Source organism: Leopardus geoffroyi, chromosome B1 (assembly GCF_018350155.1).
Source record: "Leopardus geoffroyi isolate Oge1 chromosome B1, O.geoffroyi_Oge1_pat1.0, whole genome shotgun sequence".
Taxonomy (NCBI): domain Eukaryota; kingdom Metazoa; phylum Chordata; class Mammalia; order Carnivora; family Felidae; genus Leopardus; species Leopardus geoffroyi.
This window is the reverse complement of record NC_059327.1, coordinates 174,514,335-174,534,944: the sequence shown is the minus strand read 5'-3', so window position 1 is coordinate 174,534,944 and position 20,610 is coordinate 174,514,335. Positions and strand designations below refer to the sequence as shown.

The 20,610-nt window shown below is 41.0% G+C and overlaps 1 protein-coding gene and 1 non-coding gene across 2 annotated transcripts in view; one reads left to right on the top strand and one right to left on the bottom strand.

The window, feature by feature from the left end:
* NWD2 (NACHT and WD repeat domain containing 2) overlaps positions 1-20,610 on the top strand; it is a 185,576-nt gene that overhangs the window by 13,830 nt on the left and 151,136 nt on the right. The window lies entirely within an intron of this gene.
* On the bottom strand, positions 7,380-7,486 carry LOC123596527. The gene has a single exon (XR_006711704.1). It is a non-coding gene; the product is annotated as a U6 spliceosomal RNA (small nuclear RNA).

Here is a 20,610-nt window from a genome sequence, read left to right as displayed (position 1 = left end):
GCAGGATCCCAGCCCCTCATCTTTAGGTGGGACCCAGGTCCTGAGAAAGGTGCTGGCTGCTGTCAGGACTGAAATCCAAGGCCAGGGCCACAGCTGCTGTCTGAGTGATCTGACCCTGAGTCTCAGGAGAGTTGGGAAAACAGGAACTAGGAAAGTAATAGGAAACATTTCCTGGCTGAGAATAGCCAGCACTGCAGGTGGCAGGAAGTGTGGTTCTGGATATTTCACAGAGTACATGCTGGGGCTGGGCAGCAGGAAGCCTTATTCAATACAAACAAGGAATTCAGAGCACTGAGAGATTAGAAAGACTTGATTGGCCTAGTTGAAGATGACGAAGCATTACAGAGACACAGAATAGTATATACCCTGGAAGGCAAGCTATTCTCATTGCTTAATCATTAGTGGTTGACTGAAATGTTTTGCAGCCACAAATGCCTTGGGGCCACATCCCATGCTCAGGGATTGATTAGTAATGTCTCCTGTGGGTAAGAAATGGGATGGGGCGCCTGGGTGGCTCCGTAGGTTAAGCATCCGACTTCGGCTCAGGTCATGATCTCACGGTCTGTGAGTTCGAGCCCCGCGTCGGCTCTGTGCTGACAGCTCAGAGCCTGGAGCCCATTTCAGATTCTGTGTCTCCCTCTCTCTCTGCCCCTCCCCTGTTCATGCTCTGTCTCTCTCTGTCCCAAAAATAAATAAACATTAAAAAAAAAAAAAAAAATGGGATGTATCCTTCTTTGTGCAGTGAATTTGCAACTGTGAACCCTGAGTGGGGAAGGGGTAAGCAACAAACAGAAGGGTTTAGTTTTGGTTCATTTGGCCAAAGCAAGGAGAACAAGCCAGAGTGAAATAGGAAAAAAAATGCCCAAGAAATAACAGGTGAGAAATGTTCTTGCCCAAGTGACAGAACTGGTAGAATCACCACTTTTTAAAGGAGGAAAAATGTGTTAGCTGTAAAAGAGACTGAAAACCTACTTGCATGTGGTAGGACCTGCATGCTCGTTAGTTGCTAAGCAAAGGGTGTAGCTTCAAGCAGAAGACCGTGCTCGGTTGCCAGTGTTCTAGAAAATTCTCTAATTAAAATAGAATTCAGAAACTACTGAGGTCAGTGATTAAAAAGCAACAGAGTTAATCAAAGATATTACATATTAAAGGAAAAAAAATCTGAGAACACGAAAAAGAAGATGTGAAAATTAAAGTTCCCTTTTAAGCCTAGGGTCGCTATTCAGAAGCCTGAATAATCTACATAGAATATGTAAAAAAAAAAAAAAAAAAAAAAAAAGGGAAAAGACCCAGACCTTCCCACCTTGGAGGAGTTGCCTTTGGGGGCATTCATCTGCAAAGTCATGCGGGATGAAAACGTTCATAAAAGAGGGGTCTCACAATTTAACAAAATCACCATTGAACCTGAAGTCTTAGAAGGTGTGGGGGTTTTGTTACACGGCCCCCAATTTTTTTTTTTGGCATGCATCCCACTGAGAGGTGGAATCTATGACTTTTCTCCTTGAATCTGGGCTCTTCCAACTGGTTTGGCCAATAGAATATGGAACAAATGGCACCGCACCAGTTTCTGGGCCCAGGATTCTGGAAATCAGCCATCTTGTGGTCAAGGAAAATGTGCCCCCTTGAAAGTGCATCTCCGCCCACTGGCACTGAGCTTTCCCAGTTCAGCTGAAGCCATGTGAGGCAAATGGCAGCCTTCCTTGCTGAACCCTGCCGAAATTGCAGATGTAAGGGGAAGATGAATGTTGTCTTAAGCCAGTGATTTTGATATGTTTTGCAGCAATAGACAAATTAGTAAAATAAATGCATTATAGTACGTACTGGGTAAGATGAAAGAACTTGGAGGTTACAGTTGGTTTTGAATCCCAAGATTTGTTGTAAATTTGTGTATTTAGTTTCCTCAGACTTCATTGTCCCTTCTGAAGGTTGGTCACAATAATAACTACCTGGCAAGATCATTGTGGGAAAGAAGTGAAATACGCAAGCACCTAACACAATGCCTGAAAGATATCAAGGACTCAAAAGTTCTAGATCCGAATTTGCTAAAAGCCCTAGGAGATTAGAGAAAAGAACGAGGGATAAAGGTGTTTCAAAGGAATGACAGTTGCTTGAGTAACTTACTTTTTTGTAAATTGCAGCATGAAATGGTCCCTTTTCCCAGATTATGCCACCCATGTAATCACGTATGCTTTTAGCTAGAGGCAACTACATAAAAACACCGTTTTTAAATGATGGTTTTAACACATAAATATGAATTCAGCCCAAATTATAAGATATTAAGTTACTAAGTTCCATCTCTAAATAATAGAGCAGATCTACTTAAAACCTGCTTTTAAAAATTAGCCCCAACTCTCTTTTTAAAGCCATGGATAACAAGCAGATTTCAATAAAATGACATTCAGAAAGAATAAAAAGATAGCACTTCCACCTTTTAATGTAGGGTGTGCTATAATCTTAAACTAAAAACCATAATTTCTTTCACACATAAAGAAAGAATCCCTTTAATGTTGCTTTAATCTACATAAAGTCTTGTCTTTTTTCTAACCCCTGTTAATCTTTTAGACCTTGATGCACAGTTTGCTACGATGTTTCAAAGCGTATTTGGTGCCCACATTCATGTGAGAAGGACCACTCTTCACAAAAAGGAACATCCCTCTTTAGGGAGGATTTCAATACACACCTCACATATGTTTGAAAACTATTTCATTCCGTGTGGCCATTATGGTAGAATGACCCCATGGTTACGTCAGTTGATAATTCTTAAAAAAAATTTTTTTAATGTTTATTTTTTTTATTTTTGAGAGAGAGAAAGAGTGAGAGTGAGAGTGGTGGAGGGGCAGAGAGAGAGGGAGACACAATCCAAAGCAGGCTCCAGGCTCTGAGCTGTCAGCACAGAGCCATACATGGGGCTCAGACCCATGAACCATGAGATCGTGACCTGAGCCAAAGTCAGACACTTAAATCACTGAGCCAGCCAGGGGCCCCACATCAGTTGATAATTCTTATTGTATGCGTGTAATGGTCATTGTAAGCCCGTGTTATACTAAGCAAATGATCTAGATATTCCTGTGTGTTGGTGTTTGGGGTGGAGGAGGGGAGAGAGGAGATGGGAAGGGGAGGGAGAAGATGGGTCTCTTGACTGAGTCAGTGCAAGGTACAGGGACAGGCGGATGCTAACTTCAATCTGGAGAGTGCTTATCGTTCATTTCTTGATTCTGCTCTGCAGATTTCAGACTAGAATGAAATGAAGGAGAAGGCTCCAGAATCTAGAAGTCTTGAAACCAAAACAGTTTTGTTTCTCAAGTTTGGAGTTGGGTTATACTAGAAAAGGGCTAGCTATTTAATCTGGTCCCTCTCGGGATAGGGGAGCCAGAGTGCTTGGTGGAGGAAGGCTAGGAGCCTGCCACCCTTTATGTGCCCCATAGGATTATCTGAAAAAAACGAAATTTAGGGCTTAGCCAAGTGCTTTCATTCTTTTACTGAGATTTTTAAAAACTGTTTGAAACTCCTTTTTTTTTTGGATTCAGTACTTGCTGTATAATGTTTTGTTTTTCCTTCTTTTTATCCTTTCAGAAATTAGTCTGTGTGAACCTTGTCAGGGAGGAAAAAACAGGTTTCACTTTTGGAAATCCCATGAGCAGTATCAAAGCAGACCTCTGCTCTGGGGGGCAGCCCCAGCGGGTATGTAAGCAGGTGGGTGTATAAGCTGACCTCACATGGGTATGCAGATTCCTCTCTGCCAGCACCTGTGTCTGCCAGGGGGACAGCCGTGCAAACTGGTAGGCTGTGAGTTTCATGTGAGTCCAGGGCATCCAGGAATCATAACCCCAGAGTTCTCGATTCAGTACTGCCCACTTTCTACCAGCGCTGTGACCTGAGGCGGTTTCTAGAACCATGAGTCCCATCTTCCTTCCTTTTTTTTTTTTTTAACTTGTTTTATTTTTTATTTTTTTAAATTCACATCCAAATTAGCATATAGTGCAACAATGATTTCAGGAGTAGATTCCTTTGTGCCCCTTATGCATTTGGCCCATCCCCCCTCCCACAACCCCTCCAGCAACCCTCAGTTTGTTCTCCATATTTATGAGTCTCTTCTGTTTTGTCTCCCTCCATGTTTTTATATTATTTTTATATTATATTTATATAAATTATATATAATATATATTATAGATATAGTTATATATGTTATATATATTTATATTATATGGTTTTATATTATTTTCGTTTCCCTTCCCTTATGTTCATCTGTTTTGTCTCTTAAAGTCCTCATATGAGTGAAGTCATATGATTGTCTTTCTCTGACTAATTTCACTTAGCATAATACCCTCCAGTTCCATCCACATAGTTGCAAATGGCAAGATTTCATTCTTTTTGATTGCCGAGTAATACTCCATTGTGTATATATATATATATATATATATATATATATATATATACATATATATATATATATACCACATCTTCTCTATCCGTTCATCCATCGAGGGACATTTGGGCTCTTTCCATGCTTTGGCTATCATTAGTAGTGCTGCTATCAACATGGGGGTGTGTGTATGTGTTCCTTTGAAACAGCACACCTGTATCCCATGGATAAATGCCTAGTAGTGCAATTGCTGGGTCGTAGGGTAGTTCTGTTTTTAGTTTTATGAGGAACCTCCATACTGTTTTCCAGAGTGGCTGCACCAGCTTGCATTGCCGCCCCATCTTCCTTTCTACAGAAACAAAACCCCTCCATTGTCTCTTTTATGGAGTTCTGAGCACTAAATTCTGTTGTAGTATATAAACAGTGAGCCCGATGCAGAAACAAAGAATCATCCTTTTTTAAAAAAAAAAAAAACAACTTTCAAATACATGAGTTGGAAACTGACTCTTAAGTGACTGTGTTAACAGTAGTGCTCACACAGTATGTACTCAAGAAATGCTTGTTGAATTTAAAGACCCCTGAAGAGGGGCGCCTGGGTGGCGCAGTCGGTTAAGCGTCCGACTTCAGCCAGGTCACGATCTCGCGGTCCGTGAGTTCGAGCCCCGCGTCAGGCTCTGGGCTGATGGCTCAGAGCCTGGAGCCTGTTTCCGATTCTGTGTCTCCCTCTCTCTCTGCCCCTCCCCCATTCATGCTCTGTCTCTCTCTCTGTCCCAAAAATAAAAATAAAACGTTGAAAAAAAAAAAAAATTAAAGACCCCTGAAGAGAAATGGAAGTGGAGAGGGCAGTGAGGTGGGGGCCGTCTTCCTCATGCCCCGGCCATGCTGGGTGTTTCTGCAGGTCCGGCTGTTGCCAGGACCACCTCTGGTTTCCAAATCCCATACCTCCTGTGGTGGTTCTGTCCCTGTTGTCTCCAGTCCCTCCTCAGTGAAGTAACCCTCCGTCACTATACCCAAACTCCTCATGCCTGTATGGCTCCCCTACTCCTTCATCCCAGGGCTGATAGGGCCTCACCCACAGGCCAGCTAGGTGCCCACTGGGCTGGCCATGGAGGCCCAGCCCTAGGGTCCCCAAGTCCTGAGGCCCAAGTTCCCAGTAAGCCCCATTCCACGCATATAGCTCCCCATCTCCTGCTGTAGCCACTGAGGAGGAAGTGGGGAGAGACGGGTGCCTTCCCACCGGGAAATCAGGGACTGGGGGTGAGGTGAAGAGAGGTCCGTCGTGAACCTGGACTGTGGCCGTGCAGCTTTACGTGCCCGTGCATTTCTCACAAGAACAGTGAGAAGGCAATAGTGCCAGTGGTAGGGGCTAGCGACATTGTGTCTTTGAGGACCAGTTAGGCACCTTGCCGCTTTCTGAAACATCCTTTTTTTGGCAAATTTCATTTTATGTTCCATTTACATCATGTGCCATCAGGCTTGCGTAACAGCCCTTTAGAAGTTGGAGAGCTGTGTTTTCACCAGAGACCTTCTCCTCGCCTTCTGATGGCCTTGTGTGCACATATGGGAGAATGTTCTTGTCCTGGAGACATTGCGAGGTGGTAAGGGGTGGGGGGCAGAACACGGACTGAAATGTCTGGTTTGGACAGTATAGCTCTGTGACCTTGGGCATCTTCTCTGGGACACTTGCCTCATCTGCAGAATGAAGTGGCTGAAAAACAGGACCTTCTGCGACATCTTCTAGCTCCAGTATTACGTTATCCCACTTCTTTGAAACTCCCCGGCAGTTCCGCCTTGTTTTACTTCTGTGCAGGGAGAGGGAGTGTGGGGTCTAATAGCCCTTTTTCCTGACTCGGTGACCATGTCCATTCCATCTCCTGAAGAAGAGGGATAATAGTGCCTGTCCTCCTTCTGAACCTACTGCAGGAATGTGCACTGTTGATTTGAATGTGGAAAGTAAAAGGGCACAAGTCAGTGGACGACATGGGCGGGATTTAGGAAATCTGACCAAAGTTTCAGTAGGAAGATGGGGAGCATGAGCAGGATGAAATACGCAGAAAGGGCCCCTTCCTTAGGCCAACAGATGAGACTTTAGGATGATAAAATTATTGGGCTTTGGGGTCAGATGGTTGTGTGTGAACTCCCGGATGGAAGGGATTGGCTCTCTACCCTGAATTTTGTGGTGGAATACATTGTGTGTGCACGTACAGCACACAACGCTTACGGGGGCTAGTAATAGAGGGTAAAGGGTCTGACTCAGGAGTCGGAAACACTTGGGTTGGAGCACTTGCGGTGTGCCATTTTCTGACTGCCGTTTTCTGACTCCGTGACCTTAAAGCAGTCCGTTCCTCTAATCCTAGATTTGCCTATCTCTAAAATTGAAAATATGCTGGGATTTTTATGAGGCTCAAATGAGGTAAAGCTTGTGAAATGCTTATCACATGCCTGGAACCTCATAAGCTTTCATTGAATGTTAACTAGGATTGTTACCATTATTAGCTCCATTATCTGTTTACCTGGGAGTTGCTGACACCTCAGCGGGTAAAGAAGTGACATCAAGCCTGGCTCAACTAGCTGGCAGTCATTCAAAAAAAAAAAAAAAACAAAAAACAAAAAACTCATCCACCATGGTATCTTTGTTGCCCACTCAGTAGGAGAAGGAAGATGTGTTCCATGATGACATAATTAGGAAGCATTTATATTCTGTTTGTATTAAGCCAGAATGTTTATTTCCAGCTGCCTATCAAGGTTGACATCTTAACGAGGCCGTAGCTATTATAAACGTTTTATTTTTTTTAATATGAGATTTATTGTCAAATTGGTTTCCATACAACACCCAGTGCTCATCCCAACAGGTGCCCTCCTCAATGCCCATCACCCACTTTCCCCTCCCTCCCACCCCCCATCCACCCCCAGTTTATTATCAGTTTTTAAGAGCCTCTTATGTTTTGGCTCCCTCCTTCTCTAACCTTTTTTTTTTTTTCCTTCCCCTCCCCCATGGTCTTCTGTTAAGTTTCTCAAAAATATGGAACGCTTCACGAATTTGCATGTCATCCTTGTGCAGGGGCCATGCTAATCTTCTCTGTATCATTCCAATGTTAGTATATGTGGTGCCAAAGCCAGCACTATTATAAACGTTTTAAAAAGTGCTTTCGTAGAATTATCACCAGAAGGAAGTTTAGAGCCACAAGAATCGGCATGCCTTCTTCCTTTTACTCTCAGACCCCATTTTTAATCAGAGTCCCAATAGTCATTTAACAAGTGTTTGTTGATGGCTTTCTGCATACAAGCCACCGTTCTAAGCCTTGAGGATAGAATTTAGCAATGCTAAATAACTACACATTACCCCTACCCCTTGTGGTTGTCACATTCAGATGGAGGGACCATGACATAAAAAGGCAAATACATTTGTTTGTAAAGTTTATGGAGGTGATGGTATGTATTATGAGGAAAAGTAGAGTGAGATAAAGAGGAAGCATTTGGGCAGGTACTGTCTCCCAGTAATGAGTGGTCAGAGAAAGTCTGTCTGAGGAGATAATATTTGAACAGAGACATGAATGGTGGAAGGGAGCCAAGCACTTCTGCCAAGAAGTAAGTGGAAGGAGGAAGCAGTAAGTGCAAAGGTCCTGTGGCAAGGCATGCCTTTGGAGACCCAAGGAGCAGCAAGATCAGTGTGGTGGGGAATAGATGGAGGCAGTGCAGTTTTCACAAAAGTGTGTACCCCCCCATATTGCCAGGTACCAACCAACCAGGACAGATGCCATCTATAAGCAACCAGTAAGCTGTGCTTAGTGCGTCTCTGTTGAATATCAGTCTTTGGAGGGAATTTAGAGAGGCCAGATCACATAGGGCCACCATGTTCTTTTAGCATAATTTCTAGGCTTAGCTCCAGAAACCAACTTTATCCATAAAAGATAAGGATTACTGTTTATTTGGGAGGGAGTACATTTATTATTGACTCGGGTTATTTTTAAAAGTGAGTGTAAGAAAATTTCAAGGCGGATTTGTTACAAATCTGATCTGTACTTGTTTGTTTTTCATTCGGTAGTTCCTTCAGCATCCTATTAGAGTAAAAAGATGTGGAACCTAACTTTCATCCCCTGCCTACTCTGGCTTCTAGGAATTAAAAGAGAAGGGGATAAGAGACACAGTTATTGGATCTTTTGAGTTAGCAGGTGACAGAGTGCCCTAAACCATGGGAATAAGACTCTTAAAAGAAGAAGCCACCTTCTCATATGTGACCTGGGCAGATCGGAAGTCCTCTGTGAGGTGGCAGAGGGTGGGGTCCGTCTTAGTCTCTGGGTGCTGGAAGGCGTCCCAGGCTGCTTTGCTTCTCGGTATATCTCCAGGTGGATCCCTGTCATGTGTTTGAACTAAAGCCCTGAGGAACCCTGTTGAAAATTCTTTGAGAGTAGAAACCAGGGCAGTCATTCAGGAGCCCATGATAAAGTTGATGGGGCAAGGACCATCAACACTACCACGTCGGCCTCGGTGAGGGCAGTAGCAGCCATGAGAGTGATGGCCGTCAACATTAGAGGCCTGAGTGAGTGTCGCCTAGGGCCTCTGGCAGCCCAGCAGCAGCAGCTGTGATGTGACCCCCATCAGGGACAACCAGGGGCTACATGGTGCGGCTTTCACAGCTACTAGGATCCCAGGGCATTTTGTATCTACTAGACCTATACCTGAGGCGGAAAACGGAACAGTCCGCAAAGGAGAACACATAAGCCACATGTTTCATAGCAGATCCCCAAGGTGACCAAGAGTCTCATTCGTGGGTTCATTCATTAGAGAAATCCTGCATGGCTGGAGCTGTCTGCCTCTTTCCCTTCTCCAGTCTGGTTTGGAGGCTGAGGGAGCGTGGGTTGTGAAAGCTTTCAAGATGTTAACCATGACAGACAATTGTGTGGCTTCAGGTTCTGGAATCGGAAAGCTCTAGGTCTGGTATCTGGGCTCCGCCACTTTGTGGCAGTGCGTCTTCCTCCTCAACCTTCCCGAGCATTGGTTTCTTCATCACTGAACGGAGCTGAAAATAGCATTTGACTTAAAGTTCCTGTGAGGTTTAATGAGATAATGTATGGAAAGCACTTAGCACTGTGCCTGGTGTAGTGGACACACTAATGTTAGTTGTTGGTTTGATAATTCAGAACGGAAGTAGAATGAGTGTGTGTGTGTGTGTGTGTGTGTGTGTGTGTGTGTGTACATGTACGTGGTGGGGGCGGGGCATCAGGGGTGGGAAAGAAGGGGAAAAGAGGAAAAAGCAGAGAGGGAAGGAGGAGGGGAGAATATTCAGGAAGAATACAGCAGGGGAAAAAAAATCAGAGGTGTGCCAAGGTGTGTGAAGATAAAATATTTGAGACTCTTGAATGATAGGCTGGAATGGGCCCTAAATTATTTAAAATGAAAAAAGAAGAAATGATTTTACCAGTAGGGCTTTGGATGATCATCGGAATTAATTAAAGATTGCTTTTATTCCTGAACGTTTACTGAGTTCCTGTACACAGTGAGATGACGAACAACCACTTTCTGAGCATTCCTGAAACAAGATAGCAATTAAAGAGAGTGCTAGGGGTGTATCTGATCGTTACTATGATGGAGATTCCAGACTATGGCAGCAGGGCAGTTAACAGCCATTCTATTCATTTCTGATGGAAATAACACCACCAGACCCGGGGAGGTTTTAGACGCGGACTCCTTCAATCTGTCCACTCCCAAAGCTAACAGATAACTGTCAATTTTAATTTAGTGCCTGGCTGAATTCAGATGGGATAGGTGGTGATTTTTTATCAGCCCCTTCCTATGATATAGGAAGACATGGAGAATTTGAGTGGCTCACTGAAGGTGAAATCACTGGCATAAACCTCGTATCTTCCCAGAACTTCAGAAGAGTTTGCTTTGCTTTTGGTGGATGTGTGGTCTGTATCGTTTCTCTCCCTTAGGTAAAATGAGGTTTCTCTATCCTCCCCCATCCTGGAGTTGTGTTGTTCATCATTTTGATTTTTTATAATCAGCTGACCTTTTTCCTAAATAGGTCATTTTGCTGTACAGTCAGTAAACTCAGCGTTCTGGAGATTTTTGCCCAAGGAGGCTGCATATATTTATATCTGGATGTGTCCATATGTCAAGCATATATTTCAGTCTATATTTGAAAGCTGGTGAGGTGGTAGCATTTAAAATTCCCTGCCCTGGGGCGCCTGGGTGGCGCAGTCGGTTAAGCGTCCGACTTCAGCCAGGTCACGATCTCGCGGTTCCGGGAGTTCGAGCCCCGCGTCAGGCTCTGGGCTGATGGCTCAGAGCCTGGAGCCTGTTTCCGATTCTGTGTCTCCCTCTCTCTCTGCCCCTCCCCCGTTCATGCTCTGTCTCTCTCTGTCCCAAAAATAAATAAACATTGAAAAAAAAATTAAAAAAATAAAAAAATAAAAAAATAAATTAAAAAAAAATAAATAAATAAAATTCCCTGCCCTAACAGAACAAAATGAAAACAAATACCCTTAACATATAACCAGACATTTTCAAATGTTCAAAAGATGAAAAATGAGACTTCATTAAATAAGAAATAAAATCAGAAGCAAAATAGGCAGGATCTAGCCCTGTATCATTGATGCAACTATATTCTATGCACACATAAAAATGTTTAATTCCCGTTTAAGTTCTAAAGACGAATCACATTGAGATGTGTATAGTATATGTTTTTTTAAATGTTTGTTTATCTTCAGAGAGAAAGTGTGAGTGGGGGATGGTGCGGAGATAGGGGAAGTGGAGGAGGGTGAGAGGATCCCAAGCAGACTCCATGCTGTCAGCACAGAGCCTGATGCAGGGCTTGATCCCATGAACCGTGAGAACGTGACCTGAACCAAAACCAGGAGTTGGACACTTAACCAACTGAGCTACTCAGGCACCCCTAGATGTGTATAGTATATTTTAAAATACTATAGTCCTCTAATACCATCTTCAATCATCAAGAGTTAAAAAAAAAATACATTTGTTTTGGGCACAATATTTCTGCCATAAGAATTATACTATCAAAATATGCAGGAGTGTTTACTGCAGAATCTGTAGGGTAGAATGAATCTCAAAATCGGTCTCCCTGCCATTAAATACTCAAAATAATACAAATTTCAAGAATATTAAAATCCGATCCAAGCAAGTTATTACCTCTCAAGCCCAGTCCAGCCTCTTCGTGACTTGATTGTAAGCTTTTCTACCTTCCAAAAAAAGTGGAGCTGTGGAAGGAAAAAAGAGGAATACTTTGTGATAATCAAGTATTGAATAATTCTTTTTCAAAAGGAGAGTAATGGGGTGCCTGGGTGGCTCAGTCAGCTAGGTGTCTGACTCTTGATTTCAGCTCAGGTCATGTGCTCCTGGTTTGTGAGATTGAACCATACATCAAGTTCTGTGCTAACAACACGGAGAGCCTGCTTGAGATTCATTCTCTCCCTCTCTCCCTCTCTCCTTCTCACCCTCTCTCCCTCTCTCCCTCTCTCCCTCCCCGGCACACACACGCATCCTCTCTCTCTCAAAATAAATATTTTAAAAAAGAGAGTAAGTCCTCAAGATCCAGATTATCAAATGCTATAGTTCAAACAGGGTCAGCTGCCGTGAATTATACAAACTCCTAAGATTTAATTGACCCAGCTCTGAACAGTCTCTGTGTAAAGACACACAGACGTATGTGACATGGGATTTATATCCAGGAGCTTACAGTGTAGTTACTGACAATGACATCTGAAGTTAGAAAGTATCTAACAAACATAAAAGATTGGAATTCATTTTCTGTTGCTTTCTTAACAAGTTACTACAAATTTAGTGGCTTGTAACGGTACAAATACATTATCTTAAAGTTCTGGAGATCAGAAATCTGAACTCAGATTTTCTGGGCTAAAGTCAAGGTGTTGACAAGGTCTGCATTCTTTTTAGAAGTTGTAGGGGAGAGTCTCTTTCCTTGTCTTTTCCAGCTTCTGGAGTCTGCCTGTATTTGTTGCCTCGTGGCCCCTTCCAGCTTCAAAGCTAGTGGTGTAGCACCTTCAGGTCTCTGTTTCTGACCTCTGCTCCCATTGTCACATCTCTACCTCTGACTCTGTTTTTATGGTCACACTTCCTCCTCTCACCAGACCTTTCTGTCCGCCACTCATAAGGACACTTGTGATTATTGGGTCCTCTCAGATAACCCAAAATAATCTCCCCATTTCAAGTTCTTGCATTTATTCACACCTGCAAAGTCCCCTTTGTCATGTCAGGTAATGGTTACAGGTTCTAGGGATTAAAATCTGAATGTCCTGGGGGAGGGGCCTTACTTAGCCTACCACAACTTTAAGCCACCAAAAAACCACCCTTGCGGCCAAGATTTGAAGATGCTATAATAACAGTCTTTGCCTTCAGCTTCATTTCCCACCAAACTCCCTAAGTGCATTGTTTCTGGCTACAGCGCTGCCCTTTCTCTCCTTTCTGCCTTTGTTTGTGAATCCTCCTGTCTCTTGTTCACCTTTTGGAGTCCTACCCATCCTTCAAGAGCGGTCTTGAATGCAGTGTTCTCCCTTCAGTACTTGTGATTTTCCCAGGTTAGCCAGCACACTTTGTCTGCAGGGGACAGAAGCCTATCTCAAACTAATTTAAGCAAGAACTGGAGTTATATTAATGCCAGCAATTTAATGGTGTAGGGGCAAGTCAGGGGTGAATCTGACCTCAGAAATAGGTAGGATCGGTGTCTTAGTTTGGGCAGCTGCAACAGAATACCATAGGCGTGGGTGGTTTAAACCAACAAACATTCATTTCTCAAAGTTCTGGAGGCCGGGAAATCCAAGATAAATGTGCCAGTATATTCAGTTTTTAGTGAGAGCCCTCATCTTGCCTTGCAGAAAGATGCCTTGTTCTATCCTCACATGGCTGGGAAAGAGGGCTGTGGTCTCCCTTTCCCTTCTTAGAAGAGCACTAATCCCAATATGGGTTCCACCTTCTTGACCTTATGATTACCTCACAGAGACCCTACCTCCAGCACATTTAGGGGTTAGGATTTTAACATGGATTTCGGGGGACACAGGTATTCAGTTTGTAACAGTCAGGAGCTTGAACATGATTAGGACTGTGTGCTGCTGCTTTTTGCTTCTCTCCACATGCCTACCAAATTATCTCAGACCAGCACTTCTGACTTTGGTGGAAGTAGATGTGGCCACAGGCTACTTCGGTCTCACAGTTTACAACTTTTAACTAGGAAAAAAAAAAAAAAAAACCAGTCTCCTTCAGCTAGAGTTTGAAAACACTTGGGTGGGAAGGACTTCGATTGGCTTGGCTTTGGTCACATGTTCAGCCTTTAGACCAATCACTGTGTCCAGATGGTCACATATTGAAGCTGGAGAATGGAAATGGGGAAAAGATTCTCACAAGAGGTGAAAGAAGGAAAAAGGTGTTGGAAAAAAAAATACTTGCTGTAGCCTCCAGCCTGGTGTTACTTCTCAAACCCCACTTTATACATCTTAATTTATATTGCTGTTACTTACACCACCTCTATCTTCTTTTTCATGACATTGATCATATATTATTCTGGATCGTTATACCAACACACTGAATCCTTAGAGGAAGTGCATATGTCTTTCTCATTGTCACCCCACCCCTCCCACCTGGCACCTGGTACTGTGCAATACTGATAGTAAATGTATAGTCAGTGCGTTAAATGCAGTTGAAAATAACATGGTAAAAGAAGAGATATTTTGAGGCAGCTCCAGGTTAATTAAAATAAGTGCTAAAAATTCAGAGAAATTAAGTATACTAAAGGGCTTGATGACTTGAAAAATGTCATCGCTTGAGCTGGAACTTGGAAGATGAGTAGAATTCAGTATAGAAAAAGACCTATAGCAAAGAGTATGAATTGTTACAGAATGCATGTGACCATAAAGGAAACACAGAGAAACAGCAAACTAAATTTTAGGTGGAGACGGTCTCCTGATTCTGAGACCACTTCTTATGACTGTGTTGCTATAAATCATAAATATTTCATGTTCACATTAATTAGAAATTGTCATTGCAGAATAGGAGTTTTTCCATAACTTGCTATGATTCATACAAGCAGTTATCCAATTAATTACTTACTGAGGGTTTACTATGATTATGTATGCATAGTAGGAGCTGTCACTCATGTTAAGGAACCTATTGCCGTTTCACCGAGGGAGGTAAGGAGCTGCAGGAAAAATGCTGAGGAAAAGGAGAAAAGCATTGCAGCCCTTGACAGTATCAACTCCATCAGAGCCTGTGGCTTTTAAGAATTCTTATGAATCTATTAATCAGAACAAAAGGAGGGTCTTACCCTCTAGTGTAGACATCAAGGGGTCCTGTCCATTTTTTTTTTTTTTTGATATGCCTTTTCTCTAGAAAATGTAGATGACAAGACTCTTCCTTTGAATTGAGCACCTCACCTAGGGATGCATCTAGCCACAATCTATAGACCTACAAAAGTTAAAGACTTTAAGTTTGGAGTGATAAAGATCTTGCAACCAGAGTCCTGCAATCATACCTCTCGCCCTTAATGTGTTCTTTATAAATTTGTTTAAAGTTTATTCTGACAGAAAGCAAGCAAAGGGGGGAGGGACAGGGAGGGAGAGAAAGAGAGAGAATCCCAAGCAGGTTCCACCCTGTCAGTGCAGAGCCCCACATAGGGCTCAAACTCACAAACCATGAGGTCATAACCTTAGCCGAAGTCAAGAACAGACCCTTAACCAACTGAGCCACCCAGGCACCCCAATGTGTTCTTTAAAACAAGAGTTGAGTCCCTACTATATGCCAGGAATTAATATTGTAACAATAATGGAAAGCATTATAACAAGTAATAATAAATTGATTCTGCCTCCAAGGATTTTGTGACTAATGAGGGAGAGAAACAAAGAAATAGAAATTAATAATTGCATGTAATAAGAACTGTGAAAGCCATTTGACCCCAGTGTCATAGGTTGTCTACTCTTCTTTATAAGCTTTTACCCTTACCTGTTCCTATGACCTGTCTTACTTCCTGCAGGAGTCCTCTGTAGAAAGACTATAGCTTTGTATTCAAGAAACCATTTCCATATGCTTGCCCCTTCTCAACTTGGAAACCTCTAAATTACCCCTTACCACCTCTGGAATAAAGTCTGAACTTAAGAGTCTAAGTTGCTAGGCTTTCATATTTTGGCATCATCCTACCAGCTAGCTGATTTCTTCCTGTACTTTACCCTCACATATTCCCCCAAATGAAGCATTTGTGTTTCAGTTTTAAGGTCTACTTGCAGGAAACCATTCTGAATGAACTCCTGGGAAAATTATTGCTTAAATGCTGATTTTTAAATCATAGACCTTTCACATTATTGCTTCACTTTATCTAGTGTCTATGCCTTGTTTCCCAAATTCATTATTAACTTATAAAGAACTGGGATTGTTCTATGCATGTGTTGATTCTCAGCACCTTGGACAGTCCCTTGCCAGAAAGTCATCCAATGAATATGCAGTATTACAAAACGTAGCTTGAATGTTGATAAGACAATTACAAAACTAGGTTGACATATGATATTTTTATGCAGTAAGGTCACTCATCAGCATTAGTGATGTGTCCTATAATTGGTAAGAGCTTGTAAAAGGCTATTTGGTAATATTTAAAGGAGAAGGCAGACTGTTGGTATGAGGAAATCCATTTTTAAGAAAATTATTCTGGTAGCATTATGAATGGTGAGTTGATGAGGTGAGAGAGACTGGAGGCAAATAGAGGAGCCACAAGACAGGTGTACTCTGCAATATATTAAGCATAAGAGGCAAGTTAGGGGGCTCCTGGATGGCTCAGTAGGTTGAGCTTTTGACTTCTGCTCAGGTCATGATCTCACGGTTTGTGAGTTGAAGCCCGCATCAGGCTTTGTGCTGGCAGTGCACAGCCTGTTTGGGATGCTCTCTCCCTCTCTATCTGCCCCTCCCCCACTTGTGCATGCACATGTTCTCTTTTTCTCTCTTTTTCTTTCTCTCTCTCTCAGTAAATAAACTTAAAAAAAATTTTTTTTAAAGCGGCAAATTAGTATCTGCGCCAGGATTCTCCCAAAAACCCAGCATAACCAATTGCATCCATAATTATTTAAATGTTGTTAAAGCATAAATCCTCAGGATTTATTTCCATTAATTGTTCAGAAAGAAAGAGAGAGAGAGAAAGAGAGAGAGAAAGAAAGTCTGTTTTTAGCCAAGATCAGTTAGAGTGCATTCCAGATTTATTAGTATTACATAGATGTGAGCATGGATGATTTCATAGGAATTAAATATAATAGCCTGTATCTGGGGCTAGAATAAATAACATGTGTTTTACAATCACAAGTTTTAAAAAAAGGAGTATACTGAAATTGATGATGCCAGTCACAATTTGGTTTGATCCTGGACATCCAGATGGTGTCTCCTCTTGTGCTGCTCTTAATGGTTGATTGTACTTTTTAATTAAGGAGAATCCGAGCTACACAAGACTGAGGTCTAGAATATTAAACTAAAAAGTGGAAGTTTAATCTACAGTCTTATCTGTGAATGATCCAGTAATCCTTTGTGAAACTTATATGCATTAAGATATGTAGATCATAAGGGTACAATTTAATGAGTTTTAACAATGTATTGCCTTGTGTATCCACAAGCTGTACATATCCCCTGCCCCCAGAAGCTCTTCATGGACTCCTCACCCGTCAGTTTCCACCCTTCATGAGCACTACTCTTCTTAATCCCTTTGCCAGTGATTAGTTTTGTTTATTTTTGAGCTTCATTCAAGTGGAATCATACAATAGGTACTCTTTCATCTGCGTTCTGTCACTCAGCATAAGGTTTTGGAGATTCATCATTGTGTGGTATAGTTCACTCAACTAAGTACTATTCTGTCTTATAAACATATTATTGTTATTCTTTTTTTTTTTTTTTTCAACGTTTATTTATTTTTGGGACAGAGAGAGACAGAGCATGAACGGGGGAGGGGCAGAGAGAGAGGGAGACACAGAATCGGAAACAGGCTCCAGGCTCTGAGCCATCAGCCCAGAGCCTGACGCGGGGCTCGAACTCACGGACCGCGAGATCGTGACCTGGCTGAAGTCGGACGCTTAACCGACTGCGCCACCCAGGCGCCCCTTATTGTTATTCTTTTGATGACATTGAGGTTTCCAGTGTTTTTTTTTTTTTCTCTTAGGAATTGAGATGTTAGCATTTTTTGAGAGTCTTTCATTGTATATATTTTCATTTGTTGATTAAATACCCAAGAGTGGGGGCGCCTGGGTGGCGCAGTCGGTTAAGCGTCCGACTTCAGCCAGGTCACGATCTCGCGGTCCGTGAGTTCGAGCCCCGCGTCAGGCTCTGGGCTGATGGCTCAGAGCCTGGAGCCTGTTTCCGATTCTGTGTCTCCCTCTCTCTCTGCCCCTCCCCCGTTCATGCTCTGTCTCTCTCTGTCCCAAAAATAAATAAACGTTGAAAAAAAAAATTTTTTTAAATAATAATAAAAATAAATAAATAAATACCCAAGAGTGGAATTGCTGACTCAAAGGCTGTCAATTTGTAAAAACTGGTTGTGATTTAGGTACTTTACATCAGTCAATATTGTCAGTCTTCAAGTGAGTGTGATGTGGTATCACATTGAGGCTTTAATTTGTATCCCTCTGAGGAATACTAATATTCAGCACATTTTCCTACGCATATTGGCCATTCGTACATATTTTTTTGTGAGGTGTATTCCAAGCCTTTAACAGCTTGGGTTTTTGTCTTTTTATTAATTGGTAAAATTGTTTATATATTCTGGATACAAGTCCTTTGTCAGATATATATATATATATGTATTGTGTGTGTGTATATATATATATATCATATATATCATATATATGTCAAACATATATATATATAGCAGTCTATTTATTTATTTATTCACAGTCTATAACATGTACCTTTCATTTTCTAAATATCTTTTGATGAGTAGATGTTTTTAATTTTGGTGAAAAATTACCAATTATATATTTAGTGCTTTTTTTGTCCAAATAAACCTTTTCCTATTCCAGGATAGCAATTATTCTCTTACATTTTTTTTTTCTGAAAACTAATTTTTGCTTTTAGGTTTCAGTCTCTGATACAGGTTGAATCAATTTTTATATAAGGTATGGGACCAGGGTTAGGATTCATTTTCTATACATTATCCAGTGATCCTGTGCCATTTGTCTAAAACATGTTCTTTACCCCCACTGGAATGCTTTAACAGCTTTGTTGAAAATCAGTTGACCCCATGTGTGTGGATATGTTTCTAGACTATGTTCTGGGTTGTTGGTCACTTTGTCCTTATTCCAGTATCACTATGTGTTCATATTGTCTCGAAATAAGGTAATGTAAGTTTTCCAACATGGTTTTCTCTTTTGGGATTCTTGTGGCCATTTCAGATCTTTCTAATTTCTGTGTATATATTAAAATCAGTCCATTTTTATAAGACAGCCCACTGAGATTTTGATTGGGTTTCCATTGAATCTACAGATGAATTTAAAGATAATTGATATCCTAACAATATTAAGTCTACCAATCTATGAACATGGATATTTCAGCAGTGCGTTATAGATTTCAGTGAACAGGTCTTACACGTTTTTATTTCTTTTTTTTTTTAATGTTTATTTTAAGAAAGAGTGTGAGCAGGGAGGCACAAAGAGAAGGGGAGAGAGAGAATCCCAGGAAGGCTCCATGCTGTCAGCACAGAGCCTGACTTGGGGCTCAATTTCACAAAATGAGATCATGACCTGAGCTAAAATCAAGAGTCAGAGGCTTAACCAACTGAGCCACCCAGGTGCCCCTAGGTCTTATACATTTTTAAAAATTCTTTCCTAAGTACTTAAAAACTTTAATATGTCCTTTTAAGTGGAACTATTTTATATAATTTTCTAATTGCTGCTAGTATACAAAAATACAGTTGATTTCTATGTTAACCTTATATGTCCTATGATTATGCCGAGTTCGTTTATGAGTTCAAATAATTCTTTTGTAAATTCCTTGGCATTCTCTAGATACGTAATCATGTCATTTGGAAATAAAAAGTTACAATTCTGCCTTTCAGGTCTTTACACATTTTATTTCTATTTCTTGCTTTATTGCACTAGCCTATTATACTTCAGAGTAACTTCTTGAACAGAAATGGTAAGAGAAGATATTTTTTCCTTGTTCCCAGTTTTATGAGAAAATGTCCAATATTTCACTATAAAGTGTGATGTTAGATGTAGGTTTTTGGCAATTGCTCTTTTTCAGATTTAAAATTTTCTAATCAATTCCTAATTTTCTGAGGGTTTTTATTATGAATGGGTTTGCATTTTATTAAAGACTTTTCTGCATCATTTAAAATCTTATGGGTTCTCGGTCCTTAATTCTGTTGTTGTGGTTAATTGCATGTTTATTTTCAAATGTTAAATTAGTCTTTTCCTTTCTGGGATAAACCTAACTTGGTCATCATATATTACCTTTTAATATTTATGGCTGAGTTTGATTTGCTGATATTTTCAGGACCTTTAGTCTGTGCTCATGAAGGATAGTGATCTGTAGCTTTCTTTTCCTGCATTGTATTTGTCTGATTTGAATATCAGTACTGTTGGCCTCAAAAAGAATTGAGAATTATTCCCGTCACCTCTATTTATTTATAATAGTTATATAAGATTGATACTATTTCTTCATTAAGTGGGTGTGATGGAATATATTACTGAAGTCATGTGAGCCAGTGTTTTCTTTGTGAGAATATTTTATAATTCAACTCTTGAAAAGATACAGGACAATTTAGGTTTTCTGTCTTTTGTCAGTCCTGGTAGACTGAGGTTTGCAAGGAATTTGTTTTACTGAAGTTGTTGAATTTATTAGCATAGGGTGCCTAGTGGTTTGACCTTTATTTTTATATTAATAATTTGAGTTTCCCTTCTTTTTATCCTTAACCAGTTTTGCTAATATAATCATTGTAGTATTATTTATTTATCTTACTAATCTTTTTAGACATCCGTCTTTTGGCTATGTTAATTTTCTCTGTTTGCTTTCTATTTTATTCCTTTCTGTTCTTATTTTCTATACTCTACTTGGGATTTAATTTACCCTTTATCTGCTTACAGTGAAACTGAAGTTATTGATTTTAAACCACTTTTCTAATCCAAGCATTTATGGCATAATATATGGTCTGTTTCAGAGAATGTTCCACGTAAGCTCAAAAGGAATGTATATTTTGTATACATTGGGTAAAGCGTTCTGTCGGTTGACTTGCTGTTCTTCCCAGTTGTCTTATCAATTAC